The following is a 24,601-nucleotide window of genomic DNA, read 5'->3' as shown; positions in this document are numbered from 1 at the left end:
GACAATATCAAAATCCTAAACATTTATTCATCTAGTAACAGCTTCCAACTACATGATGTAATAATAACAGAACTACAAAAAGAAATGGGAAAATCCACAATTATATATGGAGATTTCAACAAACCTCTCTCAATTGATAGAACCAGTAAACAGAAAATCAGTAAGAATATAGTAACTTTGAACAACATTATCAACCAGAAGAACACCATCAAACAAACTGACATTAAGTGACATCGACAGGATACTCTACACAAACTAGCAAAATATTCAAGGACATATGGAAGATTCACCAAGACAGATCTATATTCAGGCCATGAAACAACTACTGATAAATTTTAAAGGTTTCAAGTAATACAAAGAATTTTCTCTGATGAGTAAGTCAAAAAAGAAACCAAAAGAGAAAATTGAATCTATTTTTAAATGAATGAAAATGAAAACAAAACTTACCAAAATCTGTGTAAGGCAGTTAAAGCAATAATTGAGGGGAAAAGTTACAGCACTAAATACCTGTTAGAAATCTCAAATCAATGACTTCACCTTGTACCTCAAGAAATTAAAGGACAAAAAAGAAGAAATAAGGATCAGAGCAGAAATCAATGAAATATAAATCAAAAACAACAGAGCCAACTCATTGAAATCAAAGGCTACACTTCCTCCATTTACTGGATGATGGAGATGTACTTTTCCCTCTTAGGCAATACAAACAAAAACTGTAGACACTATAAATCAAACAAATACATTCTGAAAAATGTTAAGAAGGCAAATTAGCTAGAAACCACAGGACTCAAGGAATAACATGGCACTGAGGTTCCACAGGTTTTCTTTTTGCCTAATATATCCCACTCTTTGATTGGAAGAAGTCAGCAACCCAGAAGCACCGACAAGCACAGAACAGACCCCCCCCCACCCCCAAAAAAAGCTCAAATGAAAGGACTCCTCTCTCTTGCTAGACAAACAACCAGGAAGGGCTCATATTAGCTAGGAAAAGAAAACTTTTAGACAGTGCTGCTCTACTCCAGCACATCACCACAGAAAAAGCTGATCCTACCCACTCCTGCAATGGTCAAGCAAGGAACCTAGACATCCACTCTTGTGAGATTATGAGTCATTCCAAGACTACCCCTGGGGTAGTGTAAGAGCAGAACAAACAGGGAACCAGAATTCTCAACCTCACTGGCTGGTAATGAGCATGTCCCCCCACTGTGTCAATGGAGACAACAAGGGAAGCCTGGACTTTCACCTCCATCTGGCAGTAACAAGGAACCTAATCCTGTCCCTGGGGTGGTGTCAGAACATCTAGCAAGGAGTTAGGAGTTTCACCAACACACAGTGGTAAATGAAGCCATATCCATTGTGGCGATCAGGTAGAGCACCATCATACGCACCTCTGCTTAGCATTAACAAGCAGCCTCCCTCAAATGTCAACAAAGGCCCAAGAGGGAATGTGAACTTCATCCCATATCTGGCATAAGGAGATGCCAACCACAACTCCTCAAATCAGACAAGTGTCAGAAAAAGCCAGCTAAAACAGGTTTGTGTAAGATGCAAAGTCCCATAACATAACACAAAAATGTTCAGGTTTCAATCATTTGTCATAGGGGCACCTGGGTGGCTCAGTTGGTTAAGGATCCAACTCTTGATTTCAGCTGAGGTCACGATCTCATGGTTTGTGGGTTTGAGCCCCACATCAGGCTCCATGCTGGCAGTGTAGAGTCAACTTGGGATTCTCTCTCCCTCTCTCTCTGCCCCTCCCATGCTCGCGCTCTCTCTCTCTCTCTCAAAATAAATAAAATCATTTGTCGTAACAAAAACCAGAAGATCTCAAATTGAATGAAAAAGACAATCAACAGATGTCAACACGTAGATATTTGTAATTTTAACATCTGACAGAGGTTACAATTATCCTTTTTTTTAATTCTTCTTAAGAGAGACAGCATGAGTAGGGGTGGGTCAAAGAGAAGAGAGGGACAGAGGATCTGAAGCAGGCTCTGCACTGGCAGCAGTGAGCCCAATGTGGGGCTCAAACTCACCAACCATGAGATCATGACCTGAGCCGAAGATGGATGGATACTCAACCAACTGAGCCGCTCAGGCACTCCAGGATGTTAGAATCTTCTGATAAAGATTTAAAAACAAAAAAAAAATTTTTTTAACGTTTATTTATTTTTGAAAGCGAAAGAGAAAAAGACAGAGTGCAAGCAGGGGAGAGGCAGAGAGAGAGGGACATACAGAATCCAAAGCAGGCTCCAGACTCTGAGCTGTCAGCACAGAGCCCAACGTGGGGCTTGAACCCACAAATCATGAGATCATGACCTGAGCCAAAGTCGGACGCTTAACCAACTGAGCCACCCAGGTGCCCCCTGATGAAGATTTTAAAGCACCCATAATAAAAATGACTAAATGAGGAATGCCTGGCTGGCTCAGCCGGTACAGCATACAACTCTTGATCTCAGGATTATAAATTCAAGCCCCACACTGGGTGTAGAGATTAAATTAAATCTTTTTTTAAAAAATGATTCCAGGGGCACCTAGATGGCTCAGTCAGTTAAGCATCTGACTCTTGATCTTGGCTCAGGTCATGATCTCACGGATCTTGGGTCAAGCCTCACATCAGGCCCTACACTGACAATGCGGAGCCTGCTTGGGATTCTCTCTCCCCCTCCCTCTTCCCCTTCCCTGCTTGCATTCTCTAATATATAAACTTAAAAAATATAAATAAATGATTCCATGAGCAATTACAAACACAGAAATGAAATATAAAAAGCCTCAGCAAAAATCTAAAATATAAAGAACCAAATGGAAAATTTTAGAACTGAAAAGTACAATAAACAAAATTAAAAGCTCAGTATGTGACTTCAATAGCAGAATCAAGGAAAGAGAGTAAAAGAATCCATGAGCTAGATGATATAACAATCAAAATTATTCAAAATAAACAACAGGGAAGAGTGTGAAGAAATAAAAATGAACAGATCCTCAAAGACCTCTGGGACCATAACAAAAATTCTTAACATTTATGTCATCAGTCTCAAGAAGAAAAGGAGATATAAAGCGGGACTACAAAAGTACTCAATCAGTTGGGTGACTCAGTCAGTTGAGCATCCAACTTTGGCTCAGGTCATGATCTCACAGTTCATGGGTTTGAGCCCCAGGTCGAGCTCTGTGCTGACAGCTCAGAGCCTGGAGCCTGCTTCGGATTCTGTGTCTCCCTCTTTCTCTGCCCCCCCATCTCTCTCCCAAAAATAAACATTAAAAATTTTTTTAAAAGCAGAAAAAAGAAAAAGTACTCAAACAAAGAATGACTGGGGGCACACAGGTGGCTGAGCATATGACTTTGGCTTAGGTCACGATCTCATAGTTCATGAGTTCAAACCCCACACCGGGCTCTCTGCTGTCATCTCAGAGCCTGCTTCAGATCCTCTGTCCCCCTCTCTCTTTGCCCTTCCCCCCCACTCAAGCTCTTTCTCTCAAAAATAAATAAAACATTAAAAAAAAAGAATGGCTGAAAATGTTCCGTTTTGGTAAGATATAAAACTACAGAATCAAGAAGCTGAGCAAATCTCAAAAGGGATAATTCAAAAGGCAACTACCCCTTAACACATCCTGATTAAACTTCTAAAATCTAAAAACAAGGAAGATATCTTGAAAAGAAGTCAGAGAAAAACACTTTCTTTATACAATAAAATTAACTTGGGAGCAAATTTCTCATCAGAAATCAGAGGCCTGGGGTGCCTGGGTGGCTCAGGTTAAGCATCTGACTTTGTCTCAGGTCGTGATCTCACGGTTCGTGGATTTGAGCCCCACATCAGGCTCAGTGCTGACAGCTCAGACCCTAGAGCCTGCTTTGCATTCTGTGTTTCCCTCTGTCTCTGCCCCTCCCCTACTTGTGCGAGCGCTCACGTGCTCTCTCTCTCTCAAAAATAAACATTAAAAATGTTTTAAATAAATTAATAACAAAAGAAACCACAGAGGCAAGAAAGTGACACAATATTGAAAGAGGAAGTTGTGAAGAAAATGAAAAAAAAAACTCAGTGAAAATCCTAAAACCTGTGGGACATACTAAACCAGTAATAAAAGGGAAATTTATAACCATGCACAGAAAAGTCAGAGTCTCAAATCAATAATCGAAGCTTCTACCACAGAAAACTAAAAAAAGAACAAAATAAACCCAAAGCAAGCAGACAGCAATTAAAAATAAAGAGTAGAAGTCAGTAAAATTTAAACTAGAAAAAAAAGAAAAAAAGAAAAATCAACAAAACAAGGAAGGAGCTGCTTCTCTGAAAAGATCAATAAAATTGATAAACCTCTAGCAACGCTGACAAAGAAAAGGAAAGAAGACAAATCAGTATCAGAAATGAAACCGGGATATCAGCACAGAACCTGCAGACAACAAAAAGATAATCGGGGAATACCATGAACAACTTCACACGCATAACTGACAACTTAGATAAGATGGATCCCTTCCTTGAAAAACACAAACTACTCTGACTCACCAATTATGAAACTGGTAATGTGAATAACCCTGTAACTATTTTAAGTTTTTTGGGGTTTTTTGTGGGGTTTTTTTGGTTTTTAGTAATCTCTACACCCAATATGGGGCTTGAACTCATGACCCCAAAATCAAGAGTCATATGCTCTTCCAAATGAGCCAGCCAGAAACCCTAGCCCTGTCACTATTTTTAAATTTTAATTTGTACCTTAAAAACTACCAAAAAAGAAATATGAAGGTCCAGGTAGTTTCAGTGGACAACTGTACCAACCATCTAAAGAATTAACACCAATTCTATACAATCTCTTCCAGGAAACAGAAAAAGCAGCATTTCTCCCAACTCATTCTACAAAGCTAGTATTACTCCAATACCAAAACCATATAGAACATGAAAAGAAAAACTATAGACCAGTATCTCTCATGACTAGAGAGATGCAAAAATCCTTAACAAAATATAAATAGAATCCTGTAACACATAAAAAGAGTTATGTGCCATATCGAGTGGGGCTTACTCCACTTAAGTTAAATATTCAAAATCAATGAACGTAATCTACCATATTAACAGGTTTAAAAAAAAAAAAAGTACATCTATTAATGCCAGAAAAAGCACCTAACAAAATTCAACACCCATCCGTGACTTTTTAAAATAAATACATAAGAATGGGGCGCCTGGGTGGCTCAGTGGGTTGGGCTCAGGTCATAAGCTCATGGTTAGTGAGTTCAAACCCTGCGTCAGGCTCTGTGCTGACAGCTCAGAGCCTGGAGCCTGCTTCAGATTCTGTGTCTCCCTCTCTCTCTGTTCCTCCCTTGCTCGTGCTCTGTCTCTCTCTCCCTCAAAAATAAAGATTAAAAAGTTTTAAATAAATACATACACACATACATAAGAAAAATAGGAATACAACGCAGGTAACTTCCTCAACTTCATACAGACATCTACAAAAACCCTACAGTGGTTTTCATCATCTACAAAAAAGCCTACTTAGTGGTTTTCACCATGGAATCAATCCTTTCCCCAAAGGTCTTAAATCTTAAATCCAAACCATGCTGAGATTTCTAGCCAGAAATTTCACTAAAGGCGTACAAATTGAGAAGGAAGAAATAATAATAACCCTACAAAGAAAATCCCAAGGAATCTATAATAAAACTCCTGTACAAGGTTGCAAAATCTAAGGTAAAGATCAATTGTTACTACCATGCCATGACACCAAAATTAAGCATTCAATACTACTTCTAACTGCTTCCCCAAAAATTAAATACTTAGGTATAAATCCACAAAATGTGTATAGGACTTGTAGGCTGAAAACTACATAAAAGTGCCAAAAGATGGGCACCTGAGTGGCTCAGTCAGTTAAGTGTCTGACTTCAGCTCAGGTCATGATCTTGGTTGGCGTCCATGAGTTCAAGCCCGGCATCAGGTTCTGTGCTGACAGCTCAGAGCCTAGAGCCTGCTTCAGATTCTGCGTCTCCCTCTCTCTCTGTCCCTCCCCAAGTTGCGCGTGCACGCGTGTACGAGTGCTCTCTCTCTCCCCCCCCCAAAAAATAAGCATTTTAAAAAATTATTTTAAAAAGGGGTCAGTGAGAAATACAATACTTATAGTAAAAATACTATGGACAAGGGAAAAAAAGTTTCCCTCCACCAACAGTTAAGATACACTACAGGAGGGGTGCCTGGGTGGCTCAGTTGGTTGAGCATCCAACTTCAGCTCAAGAGATCAAGAGATCAAGAGTCGCATGTTCCATGGACTGACACAACCAAGTGCCCCCACTATTTATCTTTTTATATTTTTGAACCATGTCAATGTATCACCTTACCAAAACCTAAGTTAATTCAAGCTATTGCAATTCTCTAGACAAAAAAAAAAATTAAAGCTTAAATTATGCCAATGACTAGAGAGGTAAAGAAATCAAATTTAAAAAAATTTTTTAATGTTTATTACTTTTGAGAGAGAGACAGAGAGCAAGCAGGGGAGGGGCAGAGAGAGAGGAAAACACAGAATCGGAAGCAGGCTCTAGGCTCTGAGCCGTCAGCACAGAGCCCGACGCAGGGGTCGAACCCACAGATTGCAAGATCAAGACCTGAGCTGAAGTCGGCCACTTGACCGACTGGGCCACCCAGACACCCTGAGAAATCAAATTTAAGATGCCTAGGATACCTAGATACAGATATCCAGAAGGTAATTGCAAATATGGATCTGAAGACTAGAAAAAAATTATTCAGGTGATATTATTAATACTTAGATCCCCAAGCATACATCATAATTTTTCACAGAGTTAAGATAATCAAACAAACAAGCCAGAAAAGCAATCATGTAACTTAAATTTTAAAGGAAGGAAGGAAGTAACGCCAAACAGGAAACCAAAAGGCAATATGTTTAAAGAGGTTAGAAGAAAGCAGCTTCCCAAAAGTCATGAGAAGAGAGAGTTGCAATGGAGTGATCGGTTTTTACAATGACACTAGTGATCACAGAGCAACTGAGTGATCAGTTTTAAATGCTGACAAGTGGATCAAAGAGAATGAAAACTGAAAAAATGTTGGATTTGCCCATTTGAAGTTAACAGCATAATCAACAACGCAGACTTAGAGCCAAATGTAATAATATCAAAGGTGAATGAACAGGAGTTTGTGATATCTTATGCACTTATTTCTTTACACTCAAATTTTTTTCAGAAAAGGATCTGAGGCAGTGCACACATTAACAACCTGTATTATAACAACAAAAAATAGAAGAATGAACATTGAAAGCCAGTATGAAGGTCATCCCCCTGATTTAGGGAAACTGCTCTTACCCCTGACTCCAACTATGTAGTTCTAGTGAGGGTTGCCATTCATAGTACCCTCCCCACTCCAGCCACAGGGATGGTGGGTACATGATCCAAGACAGGCCAATCAGAGTCCTTCCCAGGATTCTTCAAGAGAGCCCCTTCTTCTGGTAGAAGGGGCTGGGAAGATGAGAGCCAAGAGCTGCCAGCAGTCATGGTTCCAGCCTCATGAAGTAGAGAGTCTGTAGTATGAGAGAATGAAATCAACACGCAGAGAAACAGAGATAAGAGGTGAAGTCCTAAACCCCACAGGAGGAGAAGGAAGAAACAAACATACTAATAATCAGATTAATATAACTGATGTAACTAAAGACCAGATTTGGTTCTGGGCTACCTGACAGCCAGAACAAAAAGAAAAACAGAATGTGCATCACCAGAGCTATCAAAAAGGAGGAAATATACCAAATCCTCAAGGGAGTCACTTTTCCTGATGCTAAGTTATTAAAAGAATTTCTTGTACACGAACTTTTATATAAGGATTACTAAAAGACGAAATGGACAAGTGTCCATGATGAGAGTCTTACAGCAAATACAGATTTCATACACAACTGCTTAAAATGACAACAAAGTTGTATCTCAATCATTATGTACAACTAAGAGGCTAGACTATACTAGACAGGTGAAGCAGAAGTATCAACTACAGCTTTATTCTCCCAGGAAGCTCGCTAGGGAAAGAGAAAAGACAAGAAATGAAAAGGGAAAAATGTAAAGGGAAAGCAGAATCCATGGGAAGATTCAAAAATGTCTGTAAAGTGAGTAGGGGAAACAAATCAAGTAAAAAGGACAGACTAAAACATAAAACAAGACCCTGGAAGAAATGGGAAAAGACCACATCATGAGCACAGGTAGTTAATTCCACCCTCCTTCCTAGGACTCCAGTAAGTGAGGTAAAAGGACATAAAGTCACAAATAGAAAAAGAACATAAGAGAAGACAACAGCTATAAAATTTTGGAAACTAGAAAGGAGACAAGGAGTAAATGACTTAACAAATCAGAAAAGGTTGCTGCAATAAAATAAGCCCAAAAGCAATGTATCTTAGACTACATAGCACCAGAAACTGGAGAAACTTTAGGTACCAGGCACTAGGGGGTAGGAGTCACACATGCACACTGCTGGTGTATGTATCCAAAAAGAATGCGTTCAGGTGAAGCTAAAAAGGAGAGACAGGATATACTGAAAAACAACCAAACTCCCCTCTAATCTACTTCTCAACTACCCCCATCCTCAGAAACTGCAGAAAGGGTAAATGAGGAAATCTGGATTTGAGGATACCAAGCACAGCTGAGGAAAGGGGTACCATACTGAAAAAGAAGAATTAACTGAAAATCTAATTGTAAATAGGAAATTCCAGCAAACATCTGGCTCAAAGAATACTGGTAACCAGGTCTGTCAATCCCAACCAGATGAAAGAGTTCCCTCTCAATAAACTAACCAGCTGGTGGTCTCCTAATAAAAGAATCCAGTTAGATCACCTAAAATGAAGGCAATCAGCAACAATCCCTGCCCACACACACAGAGCTTCCAATCTCAAATAGGTGCCTAAGAGTCACCACACTTTTTTAAAGGAATTCTTTTATTTATTTTTTATCGCTTCTCAGCCTTTTGGCTAAGATCAAGTGTAGGAATTCTTTTATTTTTTTATTAATTTTTTCTGAGAGAGAGAGTGCACACACACGAGTGTGGGAGGGGTAGACAAAGTGGAAGATGGAGATCTTAGGCAGGATCCAGGCTGGGCGTGGAGCCCAACACCCGGCTCAATCTCACACACAACCTTGAGATCATAACCTCAGCCTAACTCAAGAGTCAGCTGCTTAACTAACTGATCCACCTAAGCACTCCCAAGAGTCATCAGATTTTTAAGCAAAGTCTCTAACAGGACAGGCCAAAACAACAATACAAAGAATTTCTGAGGAAGAGAGTCCCAGGAGCAGAAGAAAACTTCAGAAAACTGACACAAAACAAAAATAAAAAAACCTGGTTAATACCTTCACAATGAAGGAAAATACAACATTCAAGAGATATTCCATACTCATGGAATGGAAGAGGCAATGTTGTTAAAATATCCATACTACCCAAAGCAGGCTATAATCCCTATCAAAATACCAACATTTTTCACAGAACTAGAATAAAACTAAAATTTGTATGGAAAACCACAAAAGACTAAATAGCCAAAGCAATCTTGAGAGAGAAGACCAAAGCTGGAGGTAACACAATCCCAGAGTTCAAGATACATTACAATGCTATAATAATCAAAACAGTATGCAACAGCACAAAAACAGACACACGGATAAGTGGAACAGAAGAGAGAGCTCAAAAATAACCCGACGCTTATATGGTCAAGTAATCTCCAACAAAGAAGGCAAGAATATACAATGGAGGAAAGACAGTCTCTTCAACAAACGGTGCTGGGAAAACTGGACGGCTACATGCAAAAGAACAAAACTGGACCCCTTTTTAGTCACAAACAAAAATAAACTCAAAATGGATTAGATCAAAATTTGAGACCTGAAACCAGAAAACTCCTAAAACATAGACAGTAATATCTTTGACATCAACCATAGAAACATTTTTCTAGGTAAGTCTCCTTAGGCAGGGTGAAAAAAAAAAACACAAATAAATTATTGGGACTACATCAAAATAAACCCTTTTGTACAGCAAAGGAAACCCTCAACAAAATGAAAAGAAAAGGCAACTCACTGCATGGGAAAAAATATTTGCAAATGATGTATTTGATAAGGGATTAATAGGCAAAATCTATAAAGAATGGGGGTGGCCTGACTGGCTTAATCGATAAGAGCATGTGACTCTTAATCTCAGGGTCATTAGTTCAAGGTCCATGTTGGGTGTGGAACCTACTTAAAAAAATAAAAAATTAAAAAATATGCTAAATGAAAAAAAAGAACTTAACACCAAAAAATCCAATTTAAAAATGGACAGAGGTTGAGGCGCCTGGCTGGCTCATCTGGTGGAGCGTGTGACTCTTGATCCCAAGAGTTTGAGCCCCACGTTGGGTTTAGACATTACTTAAAAATAAAATATTTTTTAAAAATGGGCAAAAGACCTGAAACAGACATTCTTCCAAACAAGACATACAGACTGAACGACAAACACAATAAAAGATGTTCAACATCACTCATCATCAAGGAAATGTAAATTAAAATCACAATAAGAAATCATTTTACACCAGTCAAAATGGCTAGTATCAAAACCACAAGAAATAACAAGTGTTGGCAAGGATATGTATGGAGTAATGGGAACCCTCGTGCACTGTTGGTGGCAGTATGAATTGGTGCAGCCACATTGGAAAGCAGAATGGAGGTTCCTCAAAAATTAAAAATAGATTACCATATGACGTAGTAATTCCACTACTGAGAATTTACCCAAATAAAATGAAAACACTAATCCAAAAACATATACACACCTTTATGTTTACTGCAGTATTATAATAGCCAAGATAACAGAAGCGACTCAAGTGTCCATGGAAAAAGAATGAGCCATAAAAAAAGAATGAGACCTTGCCATTTGCAACAACAAGGATGGTCCTAGAGGATATAAGGCTAACTAACATAAGTCAGAAAAAGACAAATACCATATGATTTTGTTTAAATGCAGAATCTAGGGGCACCTGGGTGGCTCAGTCGGTTAAGCAGCCGACTTCGGCTCAGGTCATGATCTCACGGTCCGTGAGTTCGAGCCCCGCGTCGGGCTCTGTGCTGACAGCTCAGAGCCTGGAGCCTGTTTCAGATTCTGTGTCTCCCCCTCTCTGACCCTCCCCCGTTCATGCTCTCTCTCTGTCTCAAAAATAAATAAACGTTAAACAAAAATTAAAAATAAATAAAAATAAAAATAAATGCAGAATCTAAACAAATGAAGAACAAAGAAAATAAGCAAAAACAGACCCTGAGGGAATGGGCAAAATGAGTGAAGAGGAAGTAGGAGATACAGGCTTCCAGTTATGGAATAAGTCACAGGGATACAAAGGCACAGCAGAAGGAATATATTCAGTGATTGTGTAACAGCACCATAGGGTGACAGATGGCAGCTACACTTGTGGTGAGCACAGCATAACACAGAGAGTCGTGGAATCACTATGTTGCACACCTGAAACTAATGTAAACTTGTATGTCAACTATACTTCAACTAAAAAACAAAGAAATAAAGACATCCAAGAAATAAAAACAGAAGATAAAGAATAAAAAACAGAACATAAGAGAAAAGCATAATAGACTTTAAAAATCTAGGGGCGCCTGGGTGGCTCAGTCGGTTAAGCGTCCGACTTCCGCTCAGGTCACGATCTCACAGTCTGTGAGTTCGAGCCCCGTGTCGGGCTCTGGGCTGATGGCTCAGAGCCTGGAGCCTGCTTCCGATTCTGTGTCTCCCTCTCTCTCTGCCCCTCCCCCATTCATGCTCTGTCTCTCTCTGTCTCAAAAATAAATAAACATTAAAAAAAAAAAAAAAAAACTTTAAAAAAAAAAAAAAATCTAAGTGAAGGGTCAGAAGACAAAGTAAGGAATTGCCTCAAAAAGTAGAACCAAAGGGGCGCCTGGGTGGTTCAGTCGGTTAAGCGTCCGACTTCGGCTCAGATCATGATCTCAAAGTTCATGGGTTCAAGCCCCACATCAGGCTCTGTGCTGACAGCTCAGAGCCTGGAATTTCCTTCATATTCTGTGTCTCCCTTTCTCTCTACCCTCCCCTGCTCATACTCACTCTCTCTGAAAAATAAACATTAAAAAAAAAAAAAAAAAAAAGTAGAACCAAAAAAAAAAAACTTAAACAAAATATTAAAAATTGGAAAATTAGTTCAAAATGACCAACATCTTACAGAGAACAAACTGAGGGTTGATGGGGGCTAGGGAGAGGGGAAAGTGAGTGATGGGATTTGAGAAGGGCACTTGTTGGGATGAGCACTGGGTGTTGTATGGAAACAAATTTGACAATAAATTATGTTTTAAAAAAAAAAAGGCCAACATCCAAATAAAGAAACATACAGGGATGCCTGGGTGGCTCAGGCAGCTAGGCGTCCAACTCGATTTCAGCTCAGGTCATGATCTCAGTGTCATGAGATCAAGTCCAGCATCCAGCTCTGCACTGGGCATGGGGCCTGCTTAAAATTCTCTCTCCCTCTGCCCCTCCAACCACCCCTGCACACACACGCATGCTCTCTAAATAAAAAAAAAAAAAGTTAAAAATACTCAACATCATTATCAGGGAAATACAAATGAAAACCACAATGACATACCACCTCACACCAGTCAGAACAGCTAAAATTAACAACTCAGACAACCACAGATGTTGGCAAGGATGCAGAGAAAAAGGATCTCTTTTGCACTGCTGGTAGGAATGCAAACTGGTGCAGCCACTCTGGAAAACAGTATGGAGGTTCCACAAAAAGTTTAAAAAAAAGGGCGGGGGCGCCTGGGTGGCTCAGTTGGTTGGGCGTCCAACTGCGGCTCAGGTCATGATTTCAGGTTTTTTAGTTCAAGCCCCTCTTCAGGCTCTTTGCTGACAGCTCAGAGCCTGGAGCCTACTTCGGATTCTGTGCCTTCCTCTTGCTCTGCGCCTTCCCCACTGCCCACCCCCCCCCCAACTGCTATCGCTTTGTCTTGCTCTTAAAAATAAACAAACATTTGAAAAAAAAAAGTTAAAAATAGAACCACCTTCCAATTACACTACTAGGTATTTATCCAAGGGATACAGGTATGCTGTTTCCAAGGGGCATATGCACCCCAATGTTTATAGCAGCACTATCGACAATAGCCAAAGTATGGAAAGAGCCCAAATGTCCAACAACAGATGAATGGATAAAGAAGATGTGGTATATATATACAATGGAGTATTACTTCGCAATCAAAAAGAATGAAATCTTGCCATTTGCAACAACATGGATGGAACTAGAGGGTATTATGCTAAGCGAAAATAGAGAAAAATATCATATGACTTCACTCATGTGGAATTTAAGATACAAAACAGATGAGAAGGAAAGCAAAAATAATATAAAAACAGGAAGGGGGACAAAAATAAGAGACTCTTAAATATAGAGAACTAAGGGTTGCTGGAGGGGTTGTGGGTAGGGGGATGGCTAAATGGGTTAAGGGGCACTAAGGAAGACATTTGTTGAGATGAGCACTGGGTGTTATACATAGGGAATGAATCACTGGAATCTACTCCTGAAATCATTATTGCACTATATGCTAACTAACTTGGATGTAAATTTTTAAAAAATTTTTGATTAAAAATAATAAGAAAAAAGAAAATAAAGAAAAATACTGAAAAAAATAACAGAACTGATGAAATCATCAAAGAAATAATTTTTAAAAGTTCTACTATTGACCAAACTTAAGTTCCCTAACATGATTTGCCAAATCAAAAGGGCCATTGTATGCCTAACACAATGAGTGAGGAGAAACACACTACCATGAAAAATATCAGAAATAACCTGGATAAAAAAATACTAAATCCAGAGAGAACAATCACATACAAAATATTAGAAATCAGGACTTTACAACATTTCTTAACAGAAACATGAAAGCTAAAAAGCAAATTGCCAAAATTCTAAAGGAAAATGATTTCCAACCAAGAATTCTATATTCAGCCAAACTATCAATCAAGATGATAAAGCCAACAATTTTATCAAACCTGAAAAACCTTTAAAAAATTATTCCTCACACACCATTTTCTATGAAGTTGCTAGAGATGCCCACCGAAACAAGAAAATAAACCATTAGAGATGAAGAAATGGGGAAGTGAGGTGTTACAAAACAGAATCCAAAATAAGCAAGAAACAAAGAAACTCCCAAGATTATAGTGAAGGGAAGATCCAGACCTAAAGAGAAACCAGCCCAGATGACAGCAGGGAGATGGTACCCAGAAGGTCTACTGATTTAAAAAAGAAAGGAAAGAGGAAAGTGAAAAGTGAAAGAGGAGGGAGAAGAGGAGGCAGAAGGAGAAAGAAAAGAAGGGGAGAAGAAAAGAAGGCGGAGGGAAAGAGAAAGAAGAGGGAGGAAGAGGGAAGGGGGAGGAAGAAGAGAGGAAGAGGATGGAGAGGAGGAGGAAAAGAGGGAGAGGAGAGAGAGAGAAAAAGGAAAAGGAAAATTGAATTCATGGAAAATTTTACTAATACACTACCTGATTCATTAACCATTTGGAAGATTATATGAAGAAACAGAGGCAAAAAATTTAGCCTTAAATAAAGAATACAAGGAAACTTAAAATACAAGATGATTATTAATCCCAAGGAAATGAAATTAATAAAAAAAAATCAGTATACTTTTGGCTCAAAAATGAACAAAATATTTAAGTAGTCATAATAATGTAAATATTACTGTTCAACACTACTGATTTAACAAAAATCTGTGATATACTGAAAGGCAACTACTAAAATTGATATGTCAAGAACAGCTGCTTATGGGGGTGCCTGGCTGGCTCAGTCAGTGGAGCACGCAACTCTCGATCTCAGGAGTTGGGTGCAGCTGGGGTGCAGAGCTTACTCAACAAAAATAAACTTTAAAAAGCAATAGCTGTGGGGCACCTGGATGGCTCAGCTGGTTAAGCGTCCAACTCTTGATTTCACCTCAGGTCATGATCTCATGGTTCATGAGTTGGAGCCCCCAAGTCAGATTCCGAGCTGACAGTGCAGAGTGAGCTTGGGGTCCTCTCTGCTTCTCTCTGCCCCTCCCCTGCTCGCGCTCTAAATCTCTCTTCCTCTCTCTCAAAATAAATAAACATTTAAAATTCTGTAAATAAAATAAACAATAGCTGCTTACACATTCCTTTTAGAAACATACAAGTAAGTACCAGAAGGAACGGCCAAAAGAGGTTGCTTCTGGTAATGAGATGAGGGTTCAAGGGTAAAGCAGCAGGTACTGTTTTGTTTGAGCGAGAAAAGTTTTTGGTAATACCAGACTTAGACTATGTGCATTTATCGCTCTGGTAAACATAAAAATTAAATCCAAAAAAAAGGGAATAAATAGGTGCCATATGCTGGGCAAGGTATCAATTTCCTTTCTCTCACTAGTTACACAGGTGAGAGTTACACTTGTTAATACAAACAAGTATTAAGCACCTACTTCATATCAGCCATTAGGTTAGGATCTTCTCACAGTAAAAGAATTCAAGAGAGACCAGAGAAATTGGCCACTTACTACATTTTATCTATGGTGGTTAGCACTAAATCTGTTAACTTTCTAAAAGCACCTCTTTCAAAGCTGTAAGAACTTAATGTACTATGAGAAATTTAAAGGCAAATATTAGATATGAATCAGCAATAAGAAAAAAATGGTAGCAAATATTTAACTCTGAAGGCATTTTTTTTTTAATGTTTATTTATTTTTGAGAGAGACAGAGTGCAAGTATGGGAGGGGCAGAGAGAGGGAGACACAGAAACCAAAGCAGGCTCCAGGCTCTGAGCTGTCGGTACAGAGCCCGACACAGAGCTTGAACCCACGAACTGTGAGATCATGACTGAGCCAAAGTCAGACACTTAACCGACTGAGCCACCCAGGTGCCCCAATGTTTGTTTATTTTTGAGATCGAGAAAGACCAGGCACGAGTTGGGGAGGGGCAGAGAGAGACACAGAATCTGAAGCAGGCTCCATGACCTGAGCCAAAGTCAGATGCTCAACCGACTGAGCCACCCACCCAGGCGCCCCAATTCAGAAGGCACTCTATTTAAAGTATACAAACTAAACTGCTTGTACAGAAATAAAAGGGAGAAAGTTATATATGAAATTTGAACTGCCTTCTTGCACTCGGGAATCAAAGGTAAATTGAAAAAAAAAAGAAATCAAAGACAAATTTGAAAAAACAATTTTCAATTATGTATATATCATGGTAAATCTCCAAGTGGCAGAAATAAAAAAGAAAAGTTAAAAGAATAAACATCAGTTGAAGGTGACGCACTTAATGAAAATATCAGATCTAATATATAATACATACACCCTAGAGACTGGGGTGGACTATGACACCAGCATAGACCCTAGACACGTTAAAAAAAAAAAAAAAAAAAAAGTTCTAACTGGGTTCCCTGCATGAGGACAGGAGTTGTTAAGTGCCTATCCCACAACCAGAGGGGAATCTATCCTAGAAAAACATGGCCTAGACCAGTAAGACTAGAGATGCTGCACTGAAGATGTCTGTTCTGGACGTGAGGAGTCACTCTAGAAAAACTGGAAACTCAAACCTATGTTGAGAGAGAGTGGGGCCCAAAATCCATTATCTAAAGGGTCCTGGGACACCTGGGGGCAGACTCACGATTTCAGCTTAGGTCACACAGTTTGGTTAGGGAGACTGAGCCCCACCTCTCACTCTGCACTGACAGCAGGGAGCCTGCTTGGGATTATCTCCCTCTCTCTGCCCCTCCCCCACCCACCTCTGCATGCATGCTCTCAAAAATATATATAAACATTTAAAAAAAAAAACCAAACCAGGGGTGCCTGGGTGGCTCAGTTAAGCGTCCAACTCTTGGTTTCAGGTCAGGACATGATTTCATGGTTCATGGGTTCAAGCCTTGTGCTGGGCTCTGGGCTGAGGGTGGAGCCTGCTTGGAATTCTCTCTTTTCCTATCTCTCCGCCCCTCCCCTGCTCATGATCTCTCTCAAAATAAATAAATTATTTATAAATAAATAAATAGATAGATAGTACTGCAATCCAAATCAAGAAACAAAAATCAGTCTGGAGCAATGAACTCCATCCAGTAGGCAAACTCTAACAGTCTGCTGTTACCAACCCCAAAGCCATTCTCCAGATCTTCCCTAGTAACAAAACTCCAATTGTATTTAGTTCTCCAACTGACCCATATTTTGAATTATAACAATTCAAAGCCAGTAAAATTAAGCATAATCTGTTGCCTGGGGCTTCAAGAAAACTTAAGAGAATCAGTCAGCTGGGCGGAAAATCAATTTTCATTTTGCACCCCCCTTCTGCCTAGAACTTCTTTCCACAGTCACAATGACTGTTTCAGCTGCCATCCTCTCTCTGACTGTGGGACAACCCTGAAAACAAAAACCATGTGCTAAGGTTGGTATAGTAGGAGGACAAAAAAAGCCTGATCCCAAATGATGTCACAAGAGCTGTCATAAAAGCTTTAAAAGGCCTTTTGAACTCCTTTTAAAAGAAAGAATCTGTAAATCTGTAAATTCCTAATCTACAGAAGCCACTAGAACCTGGTCTTTGGTAAGGTCACACAGCGTTCTTCAGAGACAGAGCAAATGCAAACACTTTCCATAGTAACATCTTCACTGTGTTCCTAGAGGAACAGGAATCCCAAGGAAGACAACTCCTGAGGATTAGCTCACAGCCAAAAATTACAATGAAGACATCTACCACCAGAGTTAACAAACAATTCTAATTCTAATTTAGAGAAATCTAAAATCTCTAAGAGGTTTTAAAATAAGTATTTTTTTTTTTAAGTAAGCTCTTCGCCCGATGTAGGACTTGAACTCATGACCCTGAGATCAAGAGTCATGTGCTCCATCGACCAACCCAGCCAGGGGCCCCTAAAATAAGTATGTTTCAAATGTTCAAGTAGTAAGGGAATATAATCCAGAAGGCAATAATAGCAAAATATTATAAAAAAAGAAGCAAATGGAAACATAAAAACAAACAGAAAGTCTACATATACTTAGACAAGAAATTCACTCATAGGGTTAACAATATGCATAAATTTCAAGACAGAGCTAGAGATTATCCACAATAGAGAGATAAGATAGAAAATATGATGAAAAAGAAATTAAAAGACAAGCAAAAAAGAACAAGAATCTCAAGCATATACCTTAATTAACAGTTCCAGAAGAAAATTAAATGGGAAGGTGACATATGAAGAGAGAGCAGAAAATCTGCCAACATGTAAGAAAAACTGAGTCCACAGAACAAAAGCTGATCAGCTCTGAAGCAGGAGAAGCATACTGTCAACAGATTTTCTATTAGCACAATTAGATACCAGAAGACAAACTAGAATAAATTCTTTACTTACAGGAAAACAATTATTACTCTAAAATTCAAACTAGCATATAAGACAGCAAAATAATAACATTTTTAGACAGAGATGAATATAGTTTGCTTACTGCTTACTAGGCACTGAACCCTAGAACTGTATTTTAAAAAGAGGGGTGCCAGGGTGGTTCAGTCGGTTAAGCATCCAACTTCAGCTCAGGTCATGATCTTATGGCTCATGGGTTCAAGCCCCGCATCGGGCTCTGTGCTGACAGCTCAGAGCCCGGAGCCTGCCTCAGATTCTGTGTCTCCCTCTCTCTGACACTCCCCCACTCATACTCTGTATGTCTATCTCTCTCTCAAAAATAAACATAAAAAAAAATTTTTTTTTTTAAAGAAAAGTAAATGACTATAAAGCAGCAAGGCAAACAAAAAACTGGGTTAAACAAAAACATCAGTAATGTTATATCTAAATTATAAACGCCTATTTAAAAAAAACACAATTTGGGACGCACCTGGGTGGCTCAGTCAGTAAACTATTCAACTCTTGATTTCAGCTCAGGTCATGATCTCACAATTCATGGGTTCAAGCCCCACATCAGGCTCTGTGCTGGCAGTGCAGAGCCTGCTTGGGATTCTCTCTCTCCCTCTCTCTGCCCCTCCCCCACTCATGAGCTCTTTCTTTCCGAAAATAAACTTTTAAAAACTAAATAAAATATAAACATAAAAATAAGGAAATTAAATAAACTGTGGCTCTATAACAAAACACTAAAAAGCAGATAAAAAGAATGAATTAGATCAGTATGTATTAATGCAGCTATATCACAAGTTACAGAACACATATACAATGATACCATTCCTATAAAATAATACTAGATGGTATTTATGAATATACACATGTAGTATAAGTATTAAAACAGATGGTAGTGTATGCATACAATGGAATATTATTCAGCCATAAAAACAAAGGAAATCATGCTGTTAGCAACAACACAGATCAACCTTAAGGGCATTATGCTAAGTGAAACAAATTAGAGAAAGACAAATACAAATCTTCCCCAATATACAACAGTGTTATGTCCCAATAAACCTATCACAAGTTGAAAATATGATATAAGCTATAAATGCATTTAATACACCTAACCTACAAACATCACAGCTTAGCCTAGCCTACCTTAAATGTATTCAGAACACACATTAGCCTACGGTTGGGCAAAATCATCTAACACAGAACCTATTTTATAATAAAGTGTTATGTATTGAATACTGTACTGAAAATGAACAACAGAGTGGCTGTAAGTATACTGGTTATTTGCCCTCCTAATCAAGTTGGCAGCTGATTGGGAGATGAGGCTCACAGTTGCTGCCCAGCAGCATCACGAGCATATCGTACCGTGTATCGCTGTTCTGGGAGAAGATCAAAACAAAACTTGAAATACAGTTTCTACTGAATATACATTGCTTTCACAACCATGTAAGGTCAAAAAATCCTAAGTCAGAACTGTCTGTACTATATCCTCTCAACTTACATATGGAATCTAAAAGAACCACTCTCATAGAAACAGAGAACAGAGAAACAGAGAATGGATGGAGGGTAGGGAAAAGGGGTGAGGTGCAGATGAAAGGCAGAAACTTCCAGTTATGATAAGGTCTGGAAACATAACATACAGCATGGTGACTATAGTTAACAAGACTGTATTGTGTATATGAAAGTTACTAAGAGTAAATTTTTTTCAAGTTGTTTTTGTTTTTTGTTTTTAAGGAAGCTTTACACCCAAACATGGGGCTTGAACTCATAACCCTAAGATCAAGAGTCCTATGCGCTACCAACTGAGCCAGCAGGCATCCCAAGAATAAGTCTTAAAGGTTCTCGTCAAAAGAAAAGAAACAGGGCACCTGGTGGCTCAGTCAGTTAAGCACCCAATTCTTGATCTCAGCTCAGGTCATGATCTCAGGATGGTGAATTCAAGCCTTACGTCGGGCTGCAAGTAGGACATGAAGCCTACTTAAAAAATAATTTAAAAAAAAAAAAAAAGAGGGGCACCTGGGTGGCTCAGCTGGTTAAGCGACCAACTCTCAATTTTGGCTCAGATCACGATCTCACAGTTTGTGAGATCAAGGCCCACATCAGGCTCTGTGCTGACAGCACGGAGCCTGCTTGGGATTCTCTCTCTGTGTCTCTCTCTCTCACAAAATAAATAAATAAATAAACTTAAAAAAGAAAAAGAAAATTGTAATTATGTTAGGTGATGAATGTTAACTAAATTCACTGTGGTAATCATTTTACAACATATAAACATATCAAATCATTACATTGTATACCTTAATACAATGTTATATGTCAATTATATCCCAATGAAACTGGAGAGGAAGAGAGAGAGAAACAGACAGACGGACAGGTTGGTCCCAAGACATGCTAAAAGGTTAACGGATGACTCAGACTGGGGACAGTACAAAAGTATTTCAAGTTAATTTTTTTTTATTATTCTTTTTCAGAAGGTAAGAGTTGAGGCAAATATGAAGAATCAACATTAGTTCATCGTGAGTGAAGAATATTTATGTTCTATATTCATAACAATTTGTGATAACTAAATATACACTAACGTAATTTTACTTAATAAAATTAAATAGAAATATACACTACAGTTAAGCATATAGTTTAGATGGTTCTATAGATATATAGGGACTTTTGCATTATATATCTTCATTAAACAAAAACTGAAAAATGTGCAACTCTAGGTCAATCCCCAAATTCTGGGTTTACATTCCATCTAGTAGTTCTTCCCCAACAATGTTAAGAAGCCAGGAATAAATACAATATAAAGAGGCAGAAGAATAGGAAAAAGTTACATCTCACCTCCGGTAGAAATCATCTTTTCATTTAGAGCTAGAATAGCAATACCTAAATAATGTAAAATCCTAATGGGCTTTTGGCCATTTTACTCTCTTGCACAATCCACTCTATGTTTTCAAAGTAGAATATTTAACACCTAATATATCCTCTTTATCTCATTAAAATTATATAAGTAGATAAAATTTCTAGTAAGTCTCCTCAGCCTGTGGTAATTAAAAACAAATACCCATTAAATACAAAACAGTCATCAATAAGTGTCTTAATCTCTAACCACCAAGAAGTTAGTAAACAGTGTTAAGTCTAATCAAAAATCTTCAGCAAAAATACATGTTCACTTGAGATAAATAAGCAATTCAAGTGCTTTTTCTGCACAATGAATGCCTACCTACAAAGAGTTTCCCTTAAAAACCATCCAAACCTTCCCTCACTCTTTTACTTTCCTCTCCCCTTACTTTTTCAACATTCGGTCTAATCCTACAATCTCTACTCTCTTCAGTACCCTATAATGAGAGGTCTGCCCAAACCAGGGAACTACAACTGTGGTCTCAGAAACTTTTCTCAATCCTTCAGGTCCTTACAGCAAGGTTCTACTGCAGGTTCTCCTTTCCTGAACGTTCATGATCCGTTCGTGGTAACTTGTTCTCTCACCCTCCACAAGTGTGGATGGATATTCACCATAGCCATCTTCATTTTTCTTTTCTCTAACAAAAAAATGTCATTGGTTCCCAGTCTTCCTTCTAGGCAGCTACAACTCCAACTTAACTCCATTACATTAATCCTAAATTTCCAATGAAAACTCCCAGCAGCATCAAAACGAACATGCCCAAAACAGAACTTTATTCTTCAAGTTTGCTCTCCTTTTGCCATTACTCTATGACTATTTACGGTACCACCATTCCAGAGTGATTAACTTTGGTACTCAGAATTGTCTTTGATTACTCCCTTTCCTTTACCCAATATCCATGTGTCATTTCATCCTTTAAAATGTTCCCTCCCTTCCTTTTCACTCCCTCTCCTCCTTTCCACTCCCTCCCCTTCTAGTCTCACATATTTAGTGTAATATCATCCTGTGTTTCAGTTTCTAACTTCCCATTTCAAATCCATTCCATCCACTACCAAACTTCTTGTGTGAAATTACAACTTTATTACTCTGGTTTTTACTCTATAGTATCTGCCAAGGTACTACCAGCTCATAATTCCCTCTTCTCTGAGAAATGAGCTATCTCAAACCCACAGACATCTTGTGTCTTAAGCAACCTTACTGCCTAGCCATGGCTAACTGGTCCAGAGTCAGGCACCTCATCCAAGCCAACCCAGTTTCTTTCCTCCCCAAAGGAACAGGAGAACATTTAGTCTTTTGAGACAGGAAACAGAAAATATTAGGAGCTGAAGTATGGCCACTTTTCACCACAAGAGGCAATACAGAACATGATGGTTGAGAGCTTAATCACAGCCCAGCCTCCAAACAGATACGCATTTCTCTTAAAATCATGATGTCTTGGGGCGCCTGGGTGGCTCAGTCCGTTGAGCATCCGACTCCGGCTCAGGTCATGATCTCACTCAGTCTGTGAGTTTGAGCCCCCTGTCGGACTCTGTGCTGACAGCTCAGAGCCTGGAGCCTGCTTCTGATTCTGTGTCTCCCTCTCTCTCTGCCCCTCCCCCACTCATGCTCTGTCTCTGTCTCAGAAATAAACATTAAAAAATTAAAAAAAAAAACATGATGTCTTTACCCATAAAATGTGAACAAAGTACCTCAAAGGTTTGATAAGATGATTAAACCAGATAATTGTAGAACATTTAACATAGTACCTGACAGATAGTAAACAGCTAGTAGCAGAGAAACCTGCAGAAAGGAAAAGAATAAAGCAGACAAAGAAAAGCAAAAATAAGATTAAGACTAATTCAATTCTGGGGCACCTGGGTGGTTCAGTCAGTTAAGCATCCAACTCTTGATTTCAGCTCAGGTCATGATCTCGCAGTCTGTGAGAGAGTCTGTGGGGATCCAAGCTGTCAGCATACTCTCTCCTCTCTCCCCTCTCCTCTCTCTCTCTCTCTCCCTTGGGATATTCTCTCTCCTCTCTGTCCCTTTCCTACTTGCGTGCCACACACTCACGCTCTCTCTCAAAATAAATAAACGTTAAAATAAATAAATAAGGGGCCCCCCAGGTGGCTCAGTGATAAAGTATCTGACTTCAGCTGGGGTCATTATCTTGCAGTTTGTCAGTTCAAGCCCCACATCAGGCTCTGTGCTGAGCGCCCAGAGCCTAGAGCCTGCTTCAGATTCTGTTTCCCACTGCCCCCCTCTCTGCCCCTCCCCCACTCACACGCTGTCGCGGTGTCTCTCTCTCTCTCAAAAACAAACATTAAAAGAAATATTTTTTTCATAAATAAAAATAAATAAATAAATAAATATGGGCGTCTGGGTGGCTTGGTTGGTTGAGCATCCAACTTCAGCTCAGGTCATGATCTCACAGTTTGTTTGAGCCCCATGTCAGACTTTGCGCTGGCAGTGCAGAGCCTGATCCAGACTCCCTGTCTCCCTGTCTCTCTCTGCCCCTCCCACACTGGCGTGAGAGCGTGTGCATGCTCGCTCTCTCTCTCAAAAATAAACATTAAAAAAATAAAAATAGGGCGCCTGGGCGGCTCAGTGGATTGAGCATCCGACTTCGGCTCAGGTCATGACCTCACGTTTTGTGAGTTCGAGCCCTGCATCAGCCTCTGTGCTGACACCTTGGAGCCTGGAGCCTGCTTCGGATTCTGTGACTCCCTCTCTCTCTGCCCCTCCCCCACTCGCACTCTGTCTCTGTCTCTGTCTCTGTCAAAAATAAATAAAATGTTGAAAAAAAAATTTTTTAATACATAAATAAAAATTAAAATAAAATAAAATAAAGACTAACTCGGGGCGCCTGGGTGGCTCAGTCGGTTAAGCGTCCAACTTCAGCTCAGGTCACGATCTCGCAGTCCGTGAGTTCGAGCCCCGCATCGGGGCTCTGGGCTGATGGCTCGGAGCCTGGAGCCTGCTTCCGATTCTGTGTCTCCCTCTCTCTCTGCCCCTCCCCCCTTCATGCTCTGTCTCTCTCTGTCTCAAAAATAAATAAACGTAAAAAAAAAAAATTTTTTTTTTTCTTAAATTAAAAAAAAAGACTAATTCAATTCTTGCCTGCCTGGCTCAAAGCATATATGACTCTTGATCTTGAGGTCCTGAGTTTGAGCCCCACCGTGGGGGTAGAGATTATTTTAAAAATAAATAAATAAGCAAAGTAATAATGTAATTACTGAAAGGGAAGGATTTACTTTAAAAAAAAAAAAAAAGGACTAATTTAATTCCCTAAGTAACGGATACATTTCCACGTTAGGCTTCTTGGCTCCTCTACCCTCACGTTAAAATGTCCTTGTGGATGGGGCACCTGGGTGGCTCAGTCGCTTAAGGGTCTGATCTGGAGGTTCGTGGGTTCGAGCCCCGCCTTGGGCTCTGTGCTGAGCTCAGAGCCTGGAGCCTACTTCGGATTCT

The 24,601-nt window shown here is 39.4% G+C and overlaps 1 protein-coding gene and 1 pseudogene across 13 annotated transcripts in view; one reads left to right on the top strand and one right to left on the bottom strand.

The window, feature by feature from the left end:
* The window catches only part of MLLT10 (MLLT10 histone lysine methyltransferase DOT1L cofactor), a 234,980-nt gene that overhangs the window by 204,694 nt on the left and 5,685 nt on the right, over positions 1–24,601 (bottom strand). Inside the window, exon 1 of one of the 13 annotated variants that reach the window (XM_042945071.1) lies at positions 7,274–7,437. The exons of the other annotated variants lie outside the window; for them this stretch is intronic. The gene's annotated coding sequence lies outside the window, so the exon portion shown is untranslated. Of the gene's footprint in view, positions 1–7,273; positions 7,438–24,601 lie in introns of those variants that run through there. 13 annotated transcript variants of the gene reach the window in all.
* LOC122225778 lies at positions 8,894–8,981 on the top strand (annotated as a pseudogene).

This window comes from Panthera leo, chromosome B4 (assembly GCF_018350215.1).
Source record: "Panthera leo isolate Ple1 chromosome B4, P.leo_Ple1_pat1.1, whole genome shotgun sequence".
NCBI lineage: Eukaryota > Metazoa > Chordata > Mammalia > Carnivora > Felidae > Panthera > Panthera leo.
This window is presented reverse-complemented; position numbering and strand designations above follow the sequence as displayed.